At 38.6% G+C, this 22,192-nt stretch overlaps 1 protein-coding gene across 4 annotated transcripts in view; it reads right to left on the reverse strand.

Moving 5' to 3' along the window:
* Positions 1 to 22,192, reverse strand: part of TSPAN4 (tetraspanin 4) — a 727,944-nt gene that overhangs the window by 431,567 nt on the left and 274,185 nt on the right. For all 4 annotated transcript variants that reach the window (XM_034416828.2, XM_087880460.1, XM_034416827.2 and 1 more), the window contains one exon: positions 5,267 to 5,318. The gene's annotated coding sequence lies outside the window, so the exon portion shown is untranslated. The remainder of the gene's footprint in view (positions 1 to 5,266; positions 5,319 to 22,192) is intronic.

The following is a 22,192-nucleotide window of genomic DNA, read 5'->3' on the forward strand; positions in this document are numbered from 1 at the left end:
CAGGGTGCCTTAGACCACTGTACTACCAAGGCTCTTTTTTCCTTGAATATCAAATGTCTTTTATTGCCAAAACTGGCACTACAGTTTTATTTCTGCCAGAGCTGAGACCTAAGACAACATTAAAGGCAGAAGTTCCTCTGAGCACACTTTTTCACCATTTCCTTTTAGGAACATCAGGGAACCTGGTACAGGAGCCTGAAAGCAAGGCTGATGATTATCTATCCATCTATCTATCTACCCAATTCCCCCATGTAGTATTACCAGGAGAGGAAAACAAACAGTCAAGAAAACTCCAACACTGGATTCTACGCACATCCACAATCTTTTTCTTTCTCCCGCTCGTTACTTACTGTCGAAAGCCCAGCTTATATTCTTTACACTAAATATCTAGTGAATGACAGGATGGAGGCATCTGTAGCCTTGCTTGACAGCAGTAATCAATAGGTAGTGAAATCCTCACCAAGCCATTCCTCTTCCTTCTGGCTACAAAGGCAAATGAAACTTCCGCTGTAAAAGTGAAATACTGATCAGAAAGGAAGTACAAGCAGCAGCCTGTGTCAAAATGCAAACTGTCCGAGTTTCATATATTTGCCTCCGCAATTCTACAAGCTTTAAACTAGAAAGATGCCGGATGACTAATAAACTGAGTATCTCACTGAACCTTTATACTCAAAGGAAACTGCTTATCCCATATACTCTTACAGACTGCTAGTGGGCAGCACGATTTCAATAGGATCTTCCACCCATAGTTGAACAGTTAAAAAATTGAGGCATACAGAAATAACATCAGGAATCTCCTTCATGATGATTCCCTGTTACACCTCAAGATGGGAAATTGTTTGATTGAGAATTATTTTTCATAACCGTCAGAGTATCACTGTAAGAAAAATAGAGAAGGGGGTATTTCATATAAATTTTATTTCTCAACCGAAGACAATTAACAGGTAAGAACTCTGCATTTATAGCTACTCAGACCCCTTTACAGACCCCTCACATCCTGGACATAAACTGTTTAAACCCTCAAAACGACACTATAGAGCACTGCACACCAGAACAACTAGACATAAGAACAGTTTTTTCCCGAACGCCATTGCTCTGCTAAACAAATAATTCCCTCACCACTGTCAAACTATTTACTAAGTCTGCACTACTATTAATCTTCTCATCATTCCCATCACCCATCTCCTCCCACTTATGACTGTAACGTTGTTGCTGGTATCCTTATGATTTATATTGATATTGTTTCCTGATTGCTTATTTGTAACCTACGACTATCATTAAGTGTTGATGAATGTATCCTTTATTTTATGTACACTGAGAGCATATGCACCAAGACAAATTCCTTGTGTGTCCAATCATACTTGGCCAATAAAAAATTCTATTCTATTCTATTCTATTCTATTCTATTCTATTCTATTCTATTCTATTCTATTCTATTCTATTCTATTCTATTCTATTCTAGCTACAAACACTAATGTTCTACTCTGCAAAAAAAAAAAAAGTCACCTTTTTATTGTTAGGTTGTAACCACTTTATCTCATTAATCTCCTCAAAAGGACGACAGAAATGGCAGCCACCTTTGCTTCTGCCTCTGTGGTTTGGCAGAACTATATGCTCAACTTCGAGAGAGGAGGGCAATGACAGGGCCAAGGGTGGAACAGGACAGACCACAAGGGAGTGGTTGCATCTTCTGCCACAGCTGTGCACCCATTAAAATGCCCATTCAGATTGAAGCCTGGCTGCTATACAAAATGGTGACCCATTGCGAAGCTGCACTTACTATCACTTTTTATGAACTAGACTCATGAAACTTTCTTTACCATGGGAAAAATTTTCAGTAGATGTCAGCTTCTGCAATAGATAGGTTTTCTATACAAAACCTGTACGGGTCCCTTTTTTTTTATTATTCATAAGAATCTAAATTGCAAATATAGCAATTAACAGCAATTCAGTACAAGAGGAGAAAACAAAGGAGATCCCATGTCTCTGGCACAGACTACTTTACAGCACATTGAATGTAATACAATTCTTTTGAAATATATTAATTTGAAATAATAGTGTTTCACATGAAGTGGGCTTTGTAGAATGAAGTGAGACTTAAATAGCATATTATGCAATAACGACAGTGAATGCTTGCATCGTTCCATTCAGTTTACTTTACAAACTTCAACTAATGTATCCATATAATGTCCTGAGAAGGTAGTTTCTAAGGGGGAAAAAAGCCCAAGCAAATCTAAGATGCATTGGATACACTCCAAGGGCTCACTTACAACCCAGACAACCAAAAGATATGCAATGTTAGCAGCAAGTCTGGGAGCACAATTTGTCAAGCAGAGCAACTATTCAGGAACACTTATTTCTTGGTGAAAGCAAAGATACATAACAGACATAAAGCAGAGACTGAATCACTGCCAATACCTCATCTAAAGTGCCAGGGTTGGCACAAGAGCTAGACAGAGTGACAACAGTAGGACCTCACAAAGATCAGATAAATACTGTATAGGATATGAGGGAAGTGAATGATAGATACAGATAGGAAAAAGCCCATTCTGAAACTGATGTGAGCCGTCATAAGATTGAATTTCCTCACTATGTACCTGGTGAAAAAAAGAATCCAACCTCCACATACCTCTCAAAGGAGACAATCAAGAAGCGAAAAAGGAAATAAAAAGACCTAAACACCTCCTCATCAGCAATCAACACCCAGATAAGCAGAGATTAGCACCAATATTAGCACTAGAACAACAATCAAAAACAAACAATGCCCCAATTGAGAAACTCACCAATTCAGACAAACAAGCGAACAGTAAACAACAGCCCAATCAAAGAACTACCGAATCCATTCCAACTGACACTGATAGAGCAAGCCACAAAATGAGAGCAAATCATATTTCCTTACTAGCACTGATAATGTTACTTAGTTTGTGTTGAAACATCTGCAAGAAAACAACCAAGCTCAGACAGCACTAAGTACCCCACAGAAAAAAGAATTTTCCCACACTGAGGAACAGGAAACATTCCAGTTCAAGTGGAGAGTGATGGCTCCCTTTTCAACAAGGGAGTTGTTCCCTGATCAAAGATGAAAAACACTCCCTCAGAGTGTATCTGAAGCAAACCAAGATGCATTGGTCCCATGAAAAAGCATCATAAACTAGATTCTTCCTAATAGTCAATTGATTCTTTTTTGAGAAGTGGGGTAGATTGTTTGGTGGAAATCAGGATATATATTTTTTCCTTTCTCACATTTAAAATAAAAACAAATAAATGACTAACAGTTCAAAAACTGTGGCATCCTTGGTGCTCTCTGGCTTGGTTGTTTGCCTGCAGATGTTTCATTGGACTGTACAATGAAGGCTGCCTTGGAAGAGTATCCGGAAACTTGAGTTGGTGCAAAATGCAGTGGCACTGGCAGTTATGTGTGCCCACAGTACACGTCTACTTTGCAAACTGTATTGGTTACCTGTTTGTTTCCAGATCTAATCCAAATTGTTGGTTCTGACCTTTAAAGGACCTATATGGGATCAAGTTATTTGAGGGACCACCTCCCCAAGTACATCTTCCTGTCCCACCAGATCTTGGTGAGAGGACATGCTGGTTGTGGGCCTTCTCAGCTATGGCACCTACATTGTGGAATATCCACCCGTCTTAGGTTAGGCTGGTACCTTTCCAAAGGTCCCTCAAGACTTAGTTGTGCCATCATGCCTGGGAACCCCAAGGAACTGGTGAAGTAGTGAGATGACTCTGTTGTTGTTGTTGTTGTTGTTGTTGTTGTTGTTGTTGTTGTTGTTGTTGTTATAGTTGTTATTAAGCTCATGATTTTTTAGTTGCACTTTATAATTTTTAATATTTTTAATAGTAATGATTATTACTAACAAATAACAAATCATTGTTATTTGTGAACTATTGTTTTATAATTTTGTAATAAGCCGCTAGTTTTGTGAAATGGGTAGCTATATAAAATTGAAATATAATTAAATAAATTGCCCAACTAAGTAACATCAACAGTGCTGAAAAGTGTGGGGTTTGCTCCCTATTTATACACAGAAGTTTGTCCACCCAGTGTTGGAGGGAATGAGGTTTTGTTTGATATTTCCTTGATAGGGTATTGTTTTCTCTTTGATTGTTTGCATGGTGTTAATCCCTGCTTATCTTGTTGGATGCTGGAGAGGACCTGTTCTGTTGGGCTTGTTTCTTTCTTTCTTTCTTTCTTTCTTTCTTTCTTTCTTTCTTTCTTTCTTTCTTTCTTTCTTTCTTTCTTTCTTTGCTTTTTTAGTTGTCTCTTTTCAATGATGTGTAAATATGGTTTATTTCTATGTGAGACATATATAAACAGGCAGCAAACTCCACACTCACTTGGCTCATATGATATTACCCAGTTGTGTAATTAAACATCTGCAAGCAAAAAACCAAGCTCAGAAAATACCAAGGACTTGACAGTTCAACCCTGGGCTACAGATATTTCTTTATTTCTTTATCGTATTTAGAAACCACAATCTCCCTCATACAGCAACTTCATGTATTCTCTTTTGCAAGAACATCCAACAACGTTGAACAGAAAATAAATGTATCAAAACATTATAGGCAAAAACCAACATATCTCTGTTAAGTGCAAAGTTAAGACATAAACTCTGAAATATAAACTACTAAATTTAACTACTAAAAGCAAGGGATTGAACATTTTACCAGTTTCTGTCTTTAACAGCTTGCAAAGTAGATTTAATGAAAAAAATAAAATGCAATAAAAATATTCACAATTAGCAGTCCGGTGAGGTACATTTATCACATTGCTAGTAATTTTACAAATACAGAAGTAAAACCATAAGAATATTTCCAGGTGATTTGTAGTTTTGAAACACATATCATATGTGACGGAAGCTACTGTCAAAAAGTCTCTTTTATGTTCTCTTCTCTCTTTTTATCATAGCCCATCATCCATTTCCTTGTGTGCTTCTCATTTTCAATGGCCATCGAAAAATTTAAATTTCAAATAATAAACCCATTTATCTGATCTAATCATTTACCATCATTACAACTGCTTCCATTTTCTCAATTGATTGAACATTGACAATGGATAACATGCTTCCAAATATACAATACAGAATATTTGCTTTGTTTCTGGTGCCCATGCAAATGTTCCAAAATAAAGAAATTCCTCAAAAAAAAAAAAAAAATAGAATGTACATTCTTTTCTTAAAGATCATTTGGGAATAGAGAAAATTAAAAAATATTTTTAGCTTTGAAAATTTTGTAGAAACAAGGTAAATACCTGATTTGAAGTTGGCGCCAAAGAATTCTTAAATTTGCTGGATTCAAATAATCTGGAAAAGAAAAAGCAAATGTAAGGTTATTTGATCACTTCTTAGAAAGTATATCTATCAGATTTGCTCTAAGATCCAGCAGAAAAGCTGGAAATTCCTTTGTGACCAATGAAAAACAGTAGGATGTCCAAGTTGCCAAACTCATTGTCAGAGTCGTCCTCCTCCTGCCTGGCAGATTAAGAAACTTCAATTTCAAAAAAAAAAAAAAACCGAATGGAAACAACAGAGAAACAGTAACAAATGACATTGGCTGTACTTGTGGCCTGATCAGAATGGTGGAATTTTTTAATCCTAGAAGAAAATCGTTTGAAAATAAGATACCACAATAAATAACTACTGTTTGGCTAATATCCCAAGAAAAGATTTGTCCTTCTCCTCCTCCTAACCTTTGCTAGTCTTATTTTATTTAATGTTTTCCAAATAAATGATTTTTTTTTTAAACTAGCTATGGGATTTTATCACTTCATCTCTTTTCCACTTAGTGTTAGATTAGTTAAAGAATAATGAAATAAATTGTTCTGCTTTTTTAAACCTCCAGTTCAGAAATCTAATCTGAAGTGGGATGAACTTCCTTGAAGTTCCTGGTAGGTATGAGTCAAGTCTTTGAGACAGTTCAAGTTAGGAAACCAGCTGGATGTAACAGAACAATAGTGAGGTACTTAGAGGAGACACATAATCCCCAATCCAAGAGGACTTCTTAAACCTTGTAGAAGCTCCAATCTTAAGTAAGTAAAATTTGATTAAATCAGAAAAGACTGAGGGATAGTAGGGGGGTTATTTTAGAGAGCAAAAATCTTACATATTTCCATTTGTTTGTGCAGATTTTAAAAAAGTTGCTCATTGGTAAAATTGAAATAAAAACATGCCAAACCTAATTTACTGTATGTTCTAATGGGGAAACCCAAGTCTTAACATTTCAGTAAAATATTGCACTCTGCCATATGAGATGGGTAAGACCAAAGCATAATACAATCGCAAGCTGTAATCATAATTAGAAGCTAGGAAGTGATCAATATCCTCCATATAGGGCAATATACAGATAAGAAACTCCGGAAGGTAAGGTGAACGTGATACTGCAAATGTCAGTAATAAATTAATATTGAACCACACTTGAAGGTAAACAAAGCATTAAGGAAAATTGAGTTTCAAATGTCTCCAGGTAAAACAGCATAGATTTTGGTCCTTCTTCCCTGCAAGATTAGTACACTGAGCTAAATTTAAATGTACAGAAGCAAATGTCCACACATTTATATGAAAGGGTTCGTCAAAGTTAAAATATCCTCCTCACAGTACCATCATAATACATAACATACCAGAGTACAATTTTATTTCAATTTCTCTTTGAGATTCACATAAATAAACAAACACAATCTTCCTCTCCAAAAATTCCTAGATGTAATAAATTGGGGGTGGGAGAGCCATGTTTGCCTGCTGTAACAAAAAAATAAATAAAGTGTCTAGTACAGGGGTGGGTTCTACTTTCCTTTACCACCGGTTCGCAACGGGATCATGCGCGCATGCGCAGATCGCTGATGACATCCAGGGCGGTGGGCGTGGCCTCCCACCGGTTTTACTACCGGTTCTTGCGAACCTGTCTGAACCGGGGCCAACCCACCACTGGTCTAGTACTTTAATGATAACCAATGTATACCATGAATTATTGTGAATTACATCTACAGGAATTGAGAAAAGTATAATAAATGGAGGGTGGGTGGGTTTGAAGCTAACGCCAGCTATGAAGCACTCACAAACATCGAATTAAAGGTCTTGTGGATAATTTTGAATACTACTAGTACAGTTTCACCAAATCCAATAATTAACTAGGATGATTACATTCCTCATGACTAAGTTAGGCCTGCAATGAATTGAAAGAGCATCTGATATTCCAGATGCCTGTGCCTAAAGTATAGTTAGGAGATACAGCAACCTTCAAAGTATATCTCTGGCTCAAGATATTGGAGTATCCTATCATATTGAATCCTATTCTTCCACCCATCTTTAACCCCATCTTCTTCTAATAGTTTCATACTCATTCCAGCTGAATGCAGATCTGAAGGCAATGACCTAGCACCGTGATGGAGAACCTATGGCACGCATGCCAGAAGTGGCATGCAAAGCCATCTCTCTGGGTATGCCAGCCATCGCCTGTAACTCTTCCAGGTTCTGGTGTGTACATGCATGCCACAGTGGTGGGATTCAAAAAAATTTACTACTGGTTCTGTGGGTGTAGCTTAGTGAGCGTGGCATGGCTTGGTGGGCGTGGCTTGGTGGACATGGCAGGGGAAGGATACTGTAAAATCTCCATTCCTACCCTACTCCAGGGGAAGGATACTGTAAAATCCCCATTTCCTTCTGATCAGCTAGGACTTGGGAGGCAGAGAATAGATGGGGGCGGGGCCAGTCAGAGGTGGTATTTACCGGTTCTCTGAACTATTCAAAATTTCCACTACCGGTTCTCTAGAACTGGTCAGAACCTGCTGAATATCACCTCTGGCACGCCGGCCAGCTGGTCTTCTCATGCGTGGGAATGCCGGAAACCAGAGCAGCAGCTCCCCAGCACGCATGCATGCGCCGGGAAGCTGAGCTTCTGGTTTCTGCCACGCGCATGCGTGCCAGCCAAATGGTCTTCATGCATGCATGTGCACCAGAAACCGGAACACCAGGTGACCGGCATGCATGCACACGCTGGAAATTAGAAGCTCAAGTTTCCCAGCTGGCTGGCATGCTCGAACCCGGAAGAACAGGCAACAGCTGGCGTGCCCAGAGAGATGGCTCTGCATGCCACTTCTGACACATATGCCATAGGTTCACCATCAGAACTGCTCTTCCAGTTTCTGGTGCTCCCGCACATGTGCACTGCGAAGCTGATCTTCTGGTTTCTGGTGCTCCCCCCCCCCCACGTGCGCCCGCATTCCCGTTTTGGGAACTCCGTGCTGAAAAGGTTTGCCAACACTGACCTAGCAGAATATCAATTGTCCCCAATGGTGATCTGGAAGGTTCATGTGCCTCCCATCCAAGTACTGTATAATCCCTGAGGAAATTAGCAGAGATCCTAGCAGCAACAGCATTTTATGACAATATCCAGAGAGCAACATGAAGTCCAGAAATGTTTCAGAAGACATCACTTTGGAATTACAAGTAGTCCTCAACTTATGACTATAATTGAGCCCAAAATTTCTGTTGCTAAGTGAGACATTTGTTAAGTGCCCCATTTTACAACCTTTCTTGCCACAATTATTAAGCAGATCACTGCAGTTATTCAGTTAGCAACAGGGTTGTTAAGTGAATCTGGCTTCCCCATTGAATTGGCTTGTCAGAAGGTCGTAAAAGAGGATGACTTGATGCTGGGACACTGCAACCATCATAAATATGAGTCAGTTGCCAAGTGTCTGAATTTTGATCACGTGACCATGGGGAGGCTGCAACACACATTAGTTTGAAAAATGGTCATAGGTCACTTTTTACAGTGCCGTTGTAACTTCAAATGATCAATAAATGAACTGTTGAAACTTTTCAATGATCTACAGCAGTGGTCACCAGCCAGTGGTCCACGGACCACTGGTGGTCTGTGAAAAAAATTTGGTGGTCCACAGTGCACCAGGATGGAGGAGCTGCTCCAGGATGAGCAATGGCCAGTCCTGTGACTAGAGCTCTGGAATATGGGACTGGCCAGGCAGCTCATGGTGGGGCTGTAAATCTCTGCTGTAGAGGGAGGTTTGTGCAATTTGCAACTTTGCAGTGCAGCCCTCACCAGCCGGAATGAGCTAATGGTGCAAGGGGGGGGTGGTGCAAGCGGGCCGAAGCAACGGGTGGCGGCAACCCCGGGCTGTTTCTTCCCCCTGCTGTAGCTTCCTCTCGGCTGAACCCACAAGTGGCTGTCCCCGCCCCTCGCTCTCCCTTCCCAGTCACTCCTCGACTGGCAAGGGAAATTGAGGTGAGATGGAGATTCACTCCATATTCCAGAGCAGGAGAGTTTCTTCCGGCCCTTGTTGGTGCTCCGCGCACCTCGGTCTCTCCGGGAGACACTTGACTTCCTCTCAGCCCCAAGACACATGAGATGGCCCATGAGATGGGAGAGGGAAAGAGAAAGAGAATCAGAGAATCAGAGAGAGAATCAGAACGCGAGAGAGAGATTGAGAGAGAGAAAGAGAAAGAAAGAAAGAAAGAGACACAGAGAGAATGAGAGAGAGAATTAAAGAGAGAGAGAAAGAGGGGGAGAGAGAAAAAGAGAGAATGAGAGAGAGAGAAAAAGAGAGGGGGAGAGAGAGAATGAGAGAGAGAATGAAAGAGAGAGAGAATGAGAAAGGGGGAGAGGGGGCAGAGAAAGAGAGAGAGAATGAGAGAGGGGAAGAGAGAATGAGAAAGAGAATGAAAGAGAGAGAAAGAGAGGAGGGAGAGAGAATGAGAGGGGGGGAGAGAAAAAGAGAGAGAAAAAGAAAGAGAATGAAAGAGAGAGAAAAAGAGAGGGGGGAGAGAAATGAGAGGGGGGAGAGAAAAAGAGAGAAAAAGAGACAGAATGAAAGAGAGAATGAGAGAGAGAGAGAAAGAAAGAGATAGAGACAGAATCAGAGAATGAGAGAATCAGAGAGAGAATGAGAGAGACAGAATGAAAGAGAGAATCAGAGAATGAGAATCAGAATGAGACACACACAGAGAGACAGAGAATGAAAGAGAAGAGAGACAGAGTGAAAAAGAGAGAATGACAGAGAGAAAGAAAGAGACAGAATGAGAGAATAAAAGAGAGAAAGAGAAAGAATGAAAGAGAAAATGAGAGACAGAAAGAAAGAGAAAGAGACAGAATGAAAGAATGAAAGAATGAGAGAGAGACAGAGAGATCAGAAAGAATGAGAGAGACAGAATGAGAGACAGACAGAATGAGACAGAGAAAGAAAGAGACAGAGAGAAAATCAGAGAGAGAGAATGAGAGAGAGACAGAGAATGAAAGAGAGAAAGAGACAGAATGAGAGAGAGAGAGAGAGAGAGAGAAAGAAAGAGACAGAGAGGGAATCAGAGAGAGAATGAGTAGGAGAGAGAGAAAGAGAGAGGGGGAGAGAGAGAGAAAGAGAAAATGAGAGAAAGAGGGAAGGAGAGAGAAAAAGAAAGAAAGAGGAGGGAGAGTGCCTGAAGGACCCCATCCTGTCACTGGGAGTCCAGGCACTTCAGCAAGTGGCACACTGGATTCGTATTAGTGGTCCGTGGGATTTAATATTATGAATTTGGTGGTCCCTGAGGTCCAAAAGGTTGGGGACCCCTGATCTACAGTATACTCAAGTTTCCAGCTGGCATTAAATTTCATCCCACTTCTGCTAACACTTATCTGAGGAATAATTTGAAAATGGATTTAAATACATATATTATGCACACAATAGTTACATTTTTTATAAGTAAAAATTTTCTAAAAATTAAGTGTTTGTAATAAACTATCCAGGGACACATATGTACATTAATCTGGAAGCTTTTCATACTTTGACAACCATTTTTAACTCTGAAGCAGCCTCTCAAAAGGGATCAGTTTGGCTTCCTCCCAGCACTTTTTCTGGAAATTGTTAACAAAGGAGCTGTTTCAGAGGATTTTTTCTTAAGTTTAACCCTGATGCCATCTTGTTTTTTGATGCTTTTTGTGCATTCATATGGGGATGGCAAGATCACTGTTATATTGCTTTACGATATGATTAGGATAAATTTTAATCTAATTGTGGATATTTTAATCCTTGTTTTATACGTACTGCAAACCACAGAGACACTATAATTGTAGGGTTGAAGTATGATAATTAGCTAAATAAATACACTTACTTTAATTGGATTGGCAAAATCAAATCAAGGGCAAATTGGGAAAACAATTATTGTTTAATAAATAGCACAGGAGAACCAATTTTGCCATTTCTAACCTACCTGATTTAAGAACCTTGGTCAGTGAAAACCGGCTGAGTGGATCTTAGGTGTTAACAGGTGTCTTTGTCTGCCTGACAAAGGTATGGCAGTGTTAGATTTGACATCTACATTAAGAACAGTGCACTCAGTTCTGATTTAAAATGGGTAGGTATGGTTGAAAAGGAGGAAATGGAGATTAGCTGTAAAATACAAAACGAAAAACCATCATAATGGTTTTGCCTGCAATTTGGCAGTTCAAATCTCACCGACTAAAGGTTGACTCAGCCTTCCATCCTTCTGAGGTCGGTAAAATGAGGACCCAGATTGTTGGGGGCAATATGCTGACTCCGTAAACTGCTTAGAGAAGGCTGTAAAGCACTGTGAAGCCGTAGATACTGTAAGTCTAAATGCTATTGCTATACGTTGGAGCAGATGGTAATGTGGAAGTCTGTCAACTTATTGGTTAAGAAGTAAGATATAAAATTCAGTATTTTTTTCTGGATTGTGTGCTGTATTTTTTAAAACATCATTGACTTTAAATGTTGAGGATTATGCTTTTATTCAATGTACTCTGCCCCATTGTTATAATAATACATATTATTATTAAGCAACCTGGCTTGAAACATTTCCATTATTAGGGCTTATTAACATTTATCCTGCTGTAAAAGGAATGAATCAACTCTGAATTGACAGTAATATACTTTCCATTTTCTTGCAAGGGAAAGCCACGCTCCAGGTTTAGCTCTTGCCTAACTCTTGAAAATGCATCAATATATTCCATTAACATTAACATGTGATGTCCTGTTGTTGCGTAATCAAAACTGTCAAAAAAAGGTTAATCCTTTACTTGTGAAGCTTGATTGAAAACAGCACTTTTTACATTTCCACACAATCAATGAACATTGCACTTACATCCCATAAAGAATTACAGACTCTCCTCTTTCTCATAATTTTCAAAGACTCATTAATTATACTCACTTTAATAAAAAGATCTTAATATAACGAGCAGCGATTGCTCAATTGAGTATCTCTGGTAAGGACATTTTTGCTGTAATTTGATTATTTTATCAATTTTAGTGTCTCATTATAACAGTAAAAAGCATAAACAATCAGAATGTTAAATCTATAGCCAAGCAGAAAATTTTTCAGCTTCACAGAATATCAGATTAATTGGAATGTTTCCAAGAGGACTGGAGTGTTTGCATTGAAATAATAGAATAATGAAACTATAAAACCTTGCATAATTTCAGATATTAATTATTGATTTATCATATAGAAAACTTAATGATGACAGAGGTTTGCCGCTGTGCTCTAACAGAAATCATAATGGGGGGGGGAGGGAAATAATCTCCAAGAAATTATTTTTGATGATACAAGATAGTAATTATTAAGCAAATTAGGAGAGGTTGTAGTTAAGAAGAAAGCCATTTAAAAAATGGATAAACAGGTTGCGATAGGAAGGGACAACTGGAATCTTTGCTATGGGAAACTTGCAGATCAGAAATTGTTTGATGCCAGGATTGTAGATATCAAAGGCTTCTCCAGTTGAAAGATTCTTTTTTTCAAAACTGTTGCAATCCCAAACTTGTATATTTTGCTGTCCCATCAGCGGTTTAGATCATAACACCGTTCTGAGCTAAAACTTCAAAGACCTGTTTGCCACTTTACCTCCCTGCTTTAGGATTTCTTTCCATTTTCTATTAACAATTGTTTGCTTTTCTGTTCAAATCTGAAACTACACTAATTTTAACTGTTGTTCATTCAATTGAGCCACGATCATAAATCACTTTGGAAGCTGTTTGTTTGGATATGCAGTACACAGCTAATAACAATGATTTTGTTTAGACAGGCAACCCCTCAGCTTAATAAATCAAACCTGATTTGGAGGCTCAATACTCACATCTGAACCATCCAATAAAAGTCCTCAGCTTAATAGCTTTCTGAACAGGCAAATTTAGCATATCTGCAGCAGCAACCCATTTCTGAACAGTGCTGCCTACAACTCTTGAATATTTCACCCTTTACTTACTATCATTTCTTCTTAAATAAGGCAGCAAATATGTCCAACCAGCCAGCAGTGATCATCAACCTGAACACTGCAACTAATAAATTATGGGAATTCAGGTGCTTCACATTTATATATGTAATTATGCAAGGATATGTTTACAGATACATTTCCCACCTTTAGGGATGACTCACTGTATAAAATACACTTTCAAATAGCATGTAAAACTCCAGAGCAGTAGTATCAAAATATATAACCCAGAAGGTATTTCTACTCCAGTGCTTTATGGAGTATTTGGCTGCTTGTGCCACTAGTAAACAGGATTCTAAATGTGCAGTCACAGTAGGACAGGTAGAAAACATGACAACAACCAGCTCAGAGCAGAAAATACAAGAGAAAGTATTTGCACTAGCAAAGTTAATTGCAGTTATGGTTTAGTAGCTGTACCATGCCGAAATAGTGAACAAAACTTTACTCCTTGTATTTTGCACTCATTCAGAGTATTTAAGAAGAAATATGCCAATTACATTAGTTGTTTTTTCAGATTATGATCTTGGGCATTTATAATTTGAAATGTGACATTCTGCACATACATACAAAAAGATTTACAGTATGTTCATCTTCCAAGACACAACCTATAAGGTTTTGATATCATTGCCTGCTTGAATGTAACTCTTAACAGCCTGCAAGATACATCTGACCTCCAGTTAATTGACTGACAAATCATTAAATGTCTAGGGACAGGAAATTTCTTCTCTCGTTTCCTCTCACCTTCACCAGCAAAACATCTAATGGTCCCAGGGTTGCATTTTACAGGCAACTAAAAAAAGAAAGGCACCATTTTGAAATTTATGAGGAGCCTGGGAAGCTACCAAATGACATCTCTTTTTTTTTCTTTTCTTCTTCATGCCGTGGGCATAAATTTGGTTCACAGCTTGTTCCTGCACTTAAGTAATTGTGTCTATCTAGCACAAATACATCTGTCTAACTTTCTGCTTCAGAACTAAAGAGCACGAAGAGCACTCATTCCTTCTCTGGTTTAGGAGAGAAAAATGATCAGCGCATACGCTCAATTAAAACCAGAAGGAAAAGAAAGATGTAATGAAAACTCTTAGCATTTTATTTGCTACCCGTTTTTCAAAGCGATAAAAAAAAAAAATGCCAGGGGTGAGTTGGTTTTCTTTGCTAGAAGGCATTGCTGGGTTTTTTACAGATATATAAGAAGAACAAAAGTGAATATGCACGGTTTGCATTCTTATATATTTTACAGTTGCTATTCCTATTTCACATTCCCCAGAGGACAAATGTTGATGCCCAAAAATAATTCCCCCCCCCCTCAATTCATTGTGTCCTCAAAAAAAAGAAAAAAAATCCGATGCGTGCAAAATTTGGAAGCTTACTTAAGTCTACGGAAAGGAAAACCTTTGCCAAGATAGCCCTCTCTTTCCAGAGGTTTCTTCCCATAATTCCCAAGCCATTTTATTTGTACATTTTCCAAGAGAAAGATATACCGGTAGACATCCGTCTACCGGTATTAATACTTTTCCATCCAACCTTCCAAGTTGCAACCATCCTTAGCCATATTTCCTACATATACAACAGATTTTGCATGGATTATAAGGATTTGATTTCTTTACAATGTAATAAATTACAGAAAGCCAAGCAGCAGATGAGAATCTTCATGTTATTGCTAGCTAAGGAGAGTTCTTTTGTGGCCTCTATTTGGGTGGAACTAGTGCCACCTGCTCTATGCTGAATGTGCCAACGCTGTCCACCAAATTGCTTCCTTCACAGTACAAAACGGAGGAGACATCATCAGATGTCCTATTTTCCACCTGCATTCTGCTACTGCCTTGTGCACAAAAGAGTTAAGGCTGGAGCAAACAAAGAGCATGCCAATGACTACCCACCGTATTGTTAATTCTGGAAAGATCCATGTCTTTTGATATAGAGACATGGCTAATGGAGATATCAAGTCCACTTTTCCTTTTCATCTCCTGTCTGTTATTCAGACCTTTCTCCCTACTTTTGCCTGCTTTTTGTTCAACTTGCCAGGTATCTTGTTTGATGTTTACCAACCTTAATCAATAAATAAAGAGGAAGATAACAGTATACGCAATCCAGGGGTGGGTTCTAAATTTTTTTACTACCGGTTCTGTGGGTGTGGCTTATTTTGTGGGCATGGCTTGATGGTCATGTGACAATTCTTTAGGATTTAGTAGAGTACTGGTCTACCAGGCTTTTAACTGCTTGCAGAGCTGTACCAGTCTACTCATTTGTTTTTGGAGGCACTGGTCTACCACCACACTGACTTTTAACATTGATCAGCTGTAGGGCGGCCCTTTGAAGCCCCGTGGCAAGAGTTTAAATAGTTTTTCTCCTTCTAGCCGATCAGTTGGGACTCAGGAGGCAGCAATAGATTGGGGGTGGGGCTAAATAAAAGGTAAGAATAATGCGGGGGGGGGGCGGGGGGCAGAACTGGTTCGGTGACGTCATATCGTCACTGCTACCGGCTCAGCAGAACTGGGCCGAACCGGGAGGAACCCACCACTGACGCAATCAAGATCCACTTTACACACTATTCTGGCCAGATAATCCTTGTATGTGGAAGAGCAGGCAAACAATCTGTTTTTCCTTTGTCAATCTGCGTCCTATGTGTATAAAGGTACTTTTGGAGAAATGTACAACGTTTATGTAATGGTATCAAAGAAGATGAAGATGGAAGAGGAGGAGGAGGAGGAGGAGGCAGAGGAGGAGGAACTTCCAAATTCTCAGCCCCACTAGTAGACCAGACCATAAAATCAACTCCAAAGGAAAACTAAAATTACTTTTATTGACATTGGCTATAATAACAGAATCTTGCATGTCTGTGCTGAGAAAGAAGTGTCTTTCTCAGCTGCTTCTAAATGTTATCAGGATGTTCTGAATTTAAAAACGATTAAGCAACAGTTTTTGCATATCTCTGTCAAGGTCATCTTCTTTACTCTCTACACCAGCAGAGGACATAAATCACAATTTGATACACTTTATGGGAAAAGATTTGCCAGGTAAATAACTAAATGGAGATGAAGTTAATCAATATTTAGAATCAGATGTTAGCACTGTATACGATTGCAATTACAGCAATATTAAACACAGACAAATATTAGGCTGAAAATGTCCAGAATCCTCATTATATATTGATCTTCATTCATCTGAAAACTGATGCACGAAACTGATGCTGCTCACTGGAAGGACAGCAATGATGGTGAAAGTAATGGAGCACTTTAAAAAAATATTCTTAATGACGGAATACAAACAACTACAACACTAACAGAAAAAAAAATCAGCAGCACAAAGATTCATATAATATCTGCTTGGTATCAATGTAATAATAATTTAATCCTTAAGCTTATAATTAAATGTAGACCATTTAGAAACACAGTGCTTCACTGGCTCATTTTTAAAATCTAAAGAGTTTTTCAAAAACCAATATAGATTTATTTCCTGAATCTATTCCTTAGTATCAGAAGCACAGATTTTCATTCATTCATTCATTCATGCATTCATTCAGCTGCCCAGCTCCACAGTGACTCTGGGCAATTAACCATTAAAAAAATAAAAGAAAACATATACCACAGGTATATGGAAAATGAAATCAGAATCAAACATCAAAGGGATCCTAAGTCAAGGCCTGAGAACAGCCTTTTGTGTGAAATGTACTGACCCTCAGTAGAAGTCAGTAGAACTTCATAAAACTATAACTTCCATATTTTCAGAATATAGTTTAACATCACATTTACACATTGAACTATTTCATTCTAAAATGGCATAAAGAGCATGCCTTACATTTCTTAAAAATCTGGGTCTACTGATTATCCAAAACAGGATATCCCAATTCTTCATTCCACAATTCATTCATATAACTAAGACTAACTTTCATTCTGTTTTTTAATTCCTTGTAAAATTGAATTGTTGGTTTTAATCCAAGTGTTCCATCTCTTTAGGATCCTGGGGTTGCATCCAGACTATATTAATGGCAGCAAAGAAAGATTGGAGGGCGAGTTTGCTGTAGTGGGTAAAGCTGATAGCCAGTGAGTTCTAGTCCTACTTTAGACATGAAAAATCTGCTAGGTGGCTTTGGACCAGTCAAGCCCAACCTATATAATAATAAAATAATAATAATAATAATAATAATAATAATAAAATAATAATAATAATAATAATAATAATAATAATAATAATAATAATAATAATAATAATAATAATAATAATAATAATAATAATAATAATAATAATAATTGGAGCAATACCCAAAGGGCTACCCTGCTATTTAGAAATTCTAAATTTGCCGGACTTGAACATTTTGACTCTATAAAAAACTACCTTACTCGGAACAGCTTACATCCTCCGACGATACCTTAACAGTTCCTAGGTCCTTGGTTAGGACTCGAGCTGCCAGCCTCAAAGGCTGTGAATCTCACCAAAGATTAAATAATAATAATAATAATAATAATAATAATAATAATAATAATAATAATAATAATAATAATAATAATAATAATAATAATGTAGGACTTGAACATTTTGACTCTACAAAAAACCACCTTACATGGAACAGCTTACATCCTCCGACGATACCTTAACAGTTCCTAGGTCCTTGGTTAGGGCTTGAGCTGCTGAGCTATTAACCAGCCTCAAAGGCTGTGAATCTCACTAAAGATTAAATAATAATAATAATAATAATAATAATAATAATAATAATAATAATAATAACAACAACAACAATAACAACAATAATAACTTTATTGTCAATGTACATATATACACAGTATACCCATACAACAAAATTCACTTAACACCCAAAGACCAGGTCCAACACACATAACAATCCCCGAACACACTCCCACCCACCACAATTCCCCACCCCTAAACCACCCAAACATCCACACAATAGACCATGTAATACTGTCCAACAGCTCACTGATGATAGCCCTTTAGTTCATTGTTGAGTGCAATTATAGCTCCGGGATAAAAACTATTCAGAAAACGTGTGGTCCGAGTTTTAATTGTTCTGTATCTTCTGCCAGAAGGCAACAGTCCAAAAAGATTGTAAGCAGGATGGGAAGAGTTCTCTGAGAATGTTATGTAACTTTCTCAAACAACGAGATTCAAAGATGTCGTCCAGGGCTGGTAGCTGGAGTTCGATGATATTCTGAGAAGTTTTAACGATTCTTTGTAGAGCTTTTTTGTCTGCTACAGAGCTACTCCGATACCATGCAAGAATGCCGTATGTCAGGACACTCTCAATGGTGCTGCAATAGTAGGACAGAAGTAGATGCTGCGATAGATTTATCTTCCTGAGCATTCTCAGGAAGTACAGCCTCTTCTGTGCCTTCTTCACAAGCATGTTAGCATTCATAGTCCATGAGAGGTCCTCCGAGATATAAATGCACAGAAATTTAAAACTACCCACCCTCTCCACCTCCTCACATTTATGTACAATGGTAAATGTACATCTCTCTTCCTCCTGAAGTCAATTATAAGTTCTTTAGTTTTTTTGGTGTTAAGTGTAAGACTATTTTCTCTACACCAACACAGAATTGTTGTTCTGGAGAATATAAGGAGGAGGAAGAAGCATTAAGTATGTTCACTGCCTTGAGCTGTATATTTTTAAAAAGTGGGATAAAAATCTAAAGAAAAAAGCAGGACAAGAATGCTTGTCATAGAGGGCAATAGCACTGAAAAGTACACTGTACTGATCTCCCAGCTCCAAACGCCTCAGGGAGTTAAGAGTCATCCTGAAGGCTTCCATCTTAAACACCTCATTATTAAGGAATAAGCTCCAATGATCACAGTGAAATTTATACAGCCAAATAAACATGCATAAGGCTGTATGCCGTAAAGCTATAAAAATTAAACAAAATATCATTGTAATTCAAATCGACATTTGTCTAATAAAGGAAGGAAGACAAACTACACCCCCTGAGGAGGAAATACGCTGCTAAGTGTAAACAAAGCTATTAGAAGCATAATCTGCAGCAAACTGCCAAAATATGATTAATTATTGAAATTATCCTTAAAAAGAGCAATTATAACAATACGATGTTCCTGGAGATGGACTAAAGAATGATGAATATTATTATCCTTTTTACAATATATTAATGCTCATCCCAAAATGCCAGGTGGCATTAGTCTAAGACTTATCCCCACATCTAGTAGCCAACCTCAGATGATCTCAAAATATTATTTTATTTTTTTATTATTTTATTTATTTATATCCAACCTTTATTCTTTTCTTTTAATAACCCAAGGTGGTGAACATATGTAATAGTCCTTCCTCCTGTTTTCCCCACAACAACAACAAGATGAGTTGGGCTTAGAAAGAATGTCGCCCAAGATCACCTAGCCAACTTTTCATGCCTAAGGTGGGAAACTCACTCTTTCCTGGTTTCTAACCTGGTGTTTTAACTAGACCAAAAACAGGGGCAGAAAACTCCAGGGTTAGGTTAGAATGTGTTGTTTGTTTTATAAAAAAGCAAACCAGAAATAGCACGCCTTTTCCAAAATTCTTGCCAAGGTGTATCCATATAATTATCACGAGCTAAATTTGAGTTGAGGGACTCTTACCAATTTTGTCTCTGTGTGGCAAGAAGCCATGTTAATCATTTGCATTTGCATACTTTTACAACATGGACTGTATATTACTAAGTCTCAGACTCCCAACAATTTGGGAAGGTGTTTTATGCAAATTATTTTCTAATTATGAGTTTAAGCACAGAGCGTTTTTCTATCCATTGTTTTCCTGTCCATTCCTCCTAAGAATCTCAGAATATTGAGGTTCGGATTCTTTCATAGCTTAACAATAGCCTTTCCCATTTGTCTTGTCTCCTATTCTTCTATAAGAAGCACAAAAAACCAAGGTTAAAAGAGAGGTGGTTGACCAACGGGCTCCATCAACCTTTTTTGGTTTCTTTATAATAACTTAACTAACATGCAAGTAAAACGTCCAAGAATAAGAGATGTCCAACTTGTTTGCCACTAATTATACTTATCAAACTTGCCTTGCTGATATTCATTTTATCTATAACATTTAAATCCAAATAAATATTTTTAAGACTTTGCAATCTTAACATTTTCTACTGTGGGAAAATGGGAAGGAGGATTGTATGGAATATGGGAGATATATAGTCAAAATAACATTCCTTTCTCAGAGTGTCAAGGACGTCTTGCCCTGGCACCTGGAGTCGGATGACTGGGAGGCATCTCCAGTTGGGACAGTGTATGATTGGGCCATGTGATGGACATGTGGGTGCTGGGCAGGGACTTGAACTTTCACTTGGGTGGGGAAAACCTGGAAATTTTCAGATTTGGGTTTTCCCAGATGGGCCAATATGACATCTCTAATAAAATGGAACTTTGAGGAATCTTGAGCCTCGGAGTTTTCTTTTGTTGGGGGTGTTACTTGGAACCCTGTCATCCTACTGATTTGCAGAGGAAGAGGAAAGCCCTTACCTTGCCTTAATGTTCAACCTGCTTACAGAAAATGAGGGAAGATTTTGTTCCTCCCAATAAACCAACACAATATTGTTGGTCTTTTCTTGCCACAGCTATGTTCCAACAGGCTGGGTGGCCATCAAGACAAGTGTCCCCCTGCTTTCCTATTGACTTACCAACTTGTCTTTTCTGTGGATGGCAGCTTAAGCGCGTCCAAGCTACCTGTCAAGCAATTAAATCACTCCACTCAGACTTTCTCCTTGCACTCCATTCTGCAAGCAAATATCTATTCCAGTGATGGCTAACCTTTTCCGGACTGAGTGCCCAAGCACGTGCCCATGTGTAACCCCCACACATCCCCCACGCATGCATGGCAGAAACTCAAAGACCATCTGGCACACGCACATGTGCAGCGGACCTGAACTGGGGTGACAGCTCACGTGCCCACAGAGAGGTGCTGCATGCCACTTCTGGCACGCGTGCCACAGGTTTGGCATCACGGATCTATTCTATACTGTATTATACTTCAGGCAGTGACACATGCATCTTACAGCAACTGGTGATGGGCTGATGTGATTACTGTACTCTGAATCTACCAGCAGTTCATTGTCAAGATGCTATGAGGGACAAGAATACTGGCAGTTACTGGAACAAAAATGTTTAAAACAGATGCTTAAATGGACATCAGATGACATGTTTACAATCCAGCAAAATTTAGCTTTCCACATCACAGAAGCATATGCGGTTAAAAGATGATGCAATTTCACATCTGGGTTTATTGCTATCTAGTAGGGCGATACACATTTCAAAAATGATACTTCATAGTATGTTTTTTTTCTGGGCAAGTCTGAACAAAGCTGGAAGTATCAATTCATTAAAGTTTCTACAACTCTTGTGTGGAAATCTGGGGGGGAGTGGGGCGGGGGGAGGCTATTTTAAAAAATAAATAGAGAAGGACTGTGACTGTGTTTGCACAAGCTCCAAAGCATTTATTCTAAATCATTTTCAAAGCATGCCTAGCTTTATTATTTAGCCTATTTCTAGTTAATTCTCTGCTTTGTATCTTGTAAATCCTCTAGGGTGAACCTCTGAATTGCCTCTATTATTGGGCTGGGTAGGATCCCTGGATTTCACATAACTTGTGTAAATCTTTGAACTGCCTTTACAGAGCCAAGTTTAGTGGGGTGATTAATATGGAGTGAGCCACGCATATGGGTGAATCTGGATTTTCTGTTTCTTTCTTGAATTGATAGGGAAGGAATGTGTAGTAGGAGAAGAAGAGCAGGATCTGATGATGAAATTACTAGAACAGAGGTCCCCAACCCTCAGGGCACAGTCCACTACCGGGCCATGGCCCATTCAGAACTGGGCCATGCAAATGGCAGGTGAGCATGCGTGTGTACAACTCCACTTGCGTGAACAGTGGGTGCTCATGCTCACACGCAAAACTCCATTTGTGTGAGCAGTGGGCGCCCGTAAATGGAGTTGTGTGTGCTCATACATGTGCTACTGCTCACACGGA

The sequence above is a fragment of the Pantherophis guttatus genome, chromosome 1 (assembly GCF_059756535.1).
Source record: "Pantherophis guttatus breed Tessera chromosome 1, ASM5975653v1, whole genome shotgun sequence".
Taxonomy (NCBI): domain Eukaryota; kingdom Metazoa; phylum Chordata; class Lepidosauria; order Squamata; family Colubridae; genus Pantherophis; species Pantherophis guttatus.